This window comes from Halyomorpha halys, unplaced genomic scaffold (assembly GCF_000696795.3).
Source record: "Halyomorpha halys isolate HHAL.00 unplaced genomic scaffold, Hhal_1.1 Scaffold1435.1, whole genome shotgun sequence".
NCBI lineage: Eukaryota > Metazoa > Arthropoda > Insecta > Hemiptera > Pentatomidae > Halyomorpha > Halyomorpha halys.
This window is the reverse complement of record NW_027111056.1, coordinates 127,908-132,392: the sequence shown is the minus strand read 5'-3', so window position 1 is coordinate 132,392 and position 4,485 is coordinate 127,908. Positions and strand designations below refer to the sequence as shown.

Here is a 4,485-nt window from a genome sequence, read left to right as displayed (position 1 = left end):
CTAAATAACAATTAAGTGCGGTTAACACATGGTTTTAAATAAAATAACCTCTGAGACTGTTATATGTCATTTATAATTGTAAGGGTGTTACAGTGAACTAAAGACTATAAGAACTGATTTTGTTTCCCATTAGCATAAACCTATTAATGAATGAAACATTATATGTATTCCCGATGGAAGTACAAAATGAAAAACACCATTAACAATTATTTCAAGTAAGTACTATAAAAAATTCTTGCAAGAACTTAACACGAAGTGGTCAATACAGAAATGTAATAGTTACTTTAACTCCTGAAATTTTTGAAATGTATTTTGATTCGGATAACAATGCTGTATTCAAAGATTATTTTTTAGAAGGGCAGGTTAAAACAGAGCAGCTAGGTACCTTAGCAACACCTGAACTGTCCACAAACCAAGCAGATCTACTCAAATTAGTCCAAAATTTAAGAACACAAATTGAAAAGAAGGAATTAAATTTATCACAAATTTCATCATTGTTTGTTATTGACAGATTTCAGGGTAAAAATCAAAATTCGGCTGACTGGTTTTTGCGGTATGAACAAGAATGTGAAAGTCACAATGTGAAAAGCGATGACCACAAAATACAACTTTTACGCATATTTTTAGAGGAAAATGCTATTGAATGGTACAATGCTACGCTTATCAAGTTAACTATACAGAGTAAGTGGATGGATTGGCGTTATTCATTTCTAACGACTTATGCTGACAAAAGTTAGAAGACAGTTAAGTATGCGTATGGGTTTAATTTTCTGAGTGGATCCCTTATGGATTATGCTTTAAAAAAAGAGAGACTGCTGTTAGAGGTAGAAGATGACATGACCGATCGATCAAGAATCAATTATATAGTTGTTGAACTGCCGGGTCATATTCAAGATCGGCTGGACAAAGACGAAATTAATTCAACAGAGAAATTGATGAACCAATTACGACGATATGATTCCGTCGATCCTAAGTTAAATAAGGAAAATTAACAATACAGTCTCTCAAATTAATAAACAAAACCATCCAAATAAGCTTAATATTGGTCAAAAACAATATGGTAAGAAGCCTTGTGTGATTTGTGAATCTCTCGGTAAACCTGGTCTATTTTTTCCTATCGAATTATGCAGGAATAAGACAACACAATATTCAGTACCAAGAAATATAAATTCAACTGAAATTGATAAGACTAAAGAAAAAAAACTAGATGTGACACCACTAATTATTTTAGAGGTTATTCTTAATAAAAATAAAGTAATTACTGAAGTGTATGACACAGGTTCGAATATAACATTGGTTAATTCAAAACTTCTTGAAAATGTTAAAAATAACCTAGTCAAAAATAGGCAATTATTTAAAACAGTTAACAGTGTAGCAATAAGCCATAATAAAATAAATCTAATCCTGAAAATTCATAACATCAAAAAAGAAATAGAAGCATATGTAATTAAAAATAATAATTTTTCATATGATCTTTTACTTGGATTAGATGCTATTCAAAAATTCCATCTCTACCATGACGATCAATTGAACATTTTTCAACGTCTCGATAATGACATAAGAGAAATGCTTCCCAGAAATAAAAATACTACTAGAGAAAGACAGAGTGAAGGAAAAAATATGCAATTTTTAAATTTGAATGAAAATACCAACATTGATGATATATTACAACATTTAGATAAAGAAAAAAAAGAAGAATTGGGAAAAATAATAAAGAAGCACTCATCAGTTTTCGCCATGAACAAATACGATGTTGGTCGAGTTAATAGTCATGAAGCTCACATAAAATTGTTAGAAAGTAAATATATCTTAAAAAAAACCCTATAGGTGTTCTATTTCAGATCAAAACGAAATTGAGGAACAAATCAAACAATTATTAGAAAGTAGACTAATTGAAGAATCAAATTCTCCATTTGGAGCACCTGTAACTCTAGCTTACAAAAAAGAGGAAGGTCGGCGAACTCGCCTATGCATTGATTTTAGAGAGCTAAACAAACTTCTCATACCAGAATCACAGCCGTTTCCCCGGATCGAAGATATTGTCGTTAAAACACGAAACTGTCAATGGTTTTCTGTTCTGGATATTAATTCCGCTTTCTGGGCACTACCTATAAGAGAGAAGGACAGGTATAAAACCGCCTTTGTCACACAAAATGGACATTTTTAATGGACAAGTTTACCATTTGGTCTCAAAACTTCACCAACAATTTTTCAGAGAGTATTGGCAAATATAATTAGGCACCAAGAGTTGCAAGACTGTTGTGTGAATTATATAGATGACATTTTAATATTTTCCAAAACCTTTGAAGATCATTTGCAACATATAGAAAAATTTATGAAAGCTGTTCAACAAGCAGGATTCAAATTAAAACTACAGAAATGTAACTTAGCACAGAACTCAGTTAAATATTTAGGGCATATAGTGGAGAATAACACGGTCAGGCCTCACAATGATGATTTAAAGTCAATTAAGGAGTTTCAAAAGCCTAAAAATAAAAAAAATATAAGACAATTCTTAGGAAAAATAAATTTTTATTATAAATATTTACCAAATGCAACTAAACTTTTAGAACCACTCCACGAACTTCTAAGAAAAAACACACCTTTTCAATGGTCAGTAGAATGCGAAAGAAAAAAAAAAGCCACATACCTTGGGTGTTTAGCGATCAAAGAGTCACTACGCTATTGGCAACATTGGTTACTCGGTCACAAATTTGAAGTTATATCCGACCATAAGCCCTTAGAAAATCTTAAAATGAAATCTACGACAGATGAAGAGCTAGGCGATCTAATCTATTATCTTTCCCAGTATGATTTTAAAATCAGATATTCACCGAGTAAGGATAGTATGGAAGCAGATGCTCTCTCGAGAAATTCTGTATTGGAAGATTTCGAAAACAAAGATGATGTTCTTCAAGTTGTGAACTAGGTGTCCATGGAAGACATAATTCAAGACCAATTTCAGAATGAAGAAGAGCTCGATTCATCCAAAAATACATTTAAAAAAGGAAATCTCATTTACAAAAAACTTTAAAATAGACATAGAATCTTTATTTCAAAAGATTTTGGGATGCAAATAATAAAACAAATTCACACTTATTATGGTCACATTGGCATGGGACACATAGCAGCTAAGATCCGACCTCTATATTATTTCAGAAGAATGGATGCACTTATACGAGAGTTCTGCAATCAGTGTGATATTTGTAAGAAAAATAAAACGCGGAGAACAAGAGAAATTGGGCTTTTGTCCCAATAGGACCAGCAAAAGAACCATTTGAGATAATGTCGATTGACACAATGGGTGGCTTTGTAGGAAACCGTTCCCCAAAACGATTTTTACATTTACTGGTAGATCATTTCACCAGATACGCTTTTGTTTCCCCCATCTTCAAATCAAAAAGCTACAGATTTTATTAAAGTATTAGAACCTATTGTAAAAGAACATAGAATTAAAATTCTTCTATCTGATCAGTATGCCGGAATTAATTCATATGAGTTTAAAAAGTTTTTAAAAGTTCATAAGATTAAATCGATATTTACAGCTGTAAACTGTCCATTCTCTAATGGATTAAATGAACGTCTAAATCAGACATTAGTCAATAGAATTTGCTGCAAAATAAATGAGCAACAGAACCGACCCTGGTCACAAGTAGCAATAGAATGTACAGACGAATATAACAGCATGACTCATAGCATAACTAAATTTTCACCTATATACCTACTGTATGGTATTGAATCATCCATTTTACTAAACGAGTTACGATCCAACAGAAACTTAAATGAAGATCGAAAAGAAGCATTCGCGAATTCTCAAAAATACCACAAAATAATTAAAGAAAGAGTAGATAGAAACAAAAAAAAAATTATACATTCGCTAAAAATGATCTAGTGTACACCGAAACAGGCAACAAGTTAAATCGCAATAAGCTTGAGGAAATGCGTAAAGGACCTTTTAGAATAATCAAGCAAATTTCAAAAACAATCTACCAAGTCGACTCAGGAAGAAAAGGTTCTGCCACAAATTTTTACCATATCAGCAAACTGCTACCTTATGTAGGGGATCTTCAAAGTTAATCCTGTGAATTAACCTTCTGCAGGAGGGGAGATGTAAAGATGCTTACCTTCAGGCTCTAACCAACCCCCACCTCTAAATAACAATTAAGTGCGGTTAACACATGGTTTTAAATAAAATAACCTCTGAGACTGTTATATGTCATTTATAATTGTAAGAGTGTTACAGTGAACTAAAGACTATAAGAACTGATTTTGTTTTATAGGTATGTATAGTTAAAGATATAATGTATTATTGAATTTGAACTTGTCATTAATTAATAAAACAATTGTTTTATAGCAAAAGAAGTTTATAGTCTTGAAGTATATAACTAACACAATATATTTATCCATTCAAGTGCTTCTTGTAACTGGCTTTTTATTATATTTTCCTTTGAATCTATGTGTTAGTCTTATTCTCGTAAAATGTAT

General features: G+C 31.6%; 1 protein-coding gene across 1 annotated transcript in view; it reads right to left on the bottom strand.

Moving 5' to 3' along the window:
* The window catches only part of Rpt4 (Regulatory particle triple-A ATPase 4), a 38,113-nt gene that overhangs the window by 12,218 nt on the left and 21,410 nt on the right, over positions 1-4,485 (bottom strand). The gene's annotated exons all lie outside the window — the stretch shown is intronic.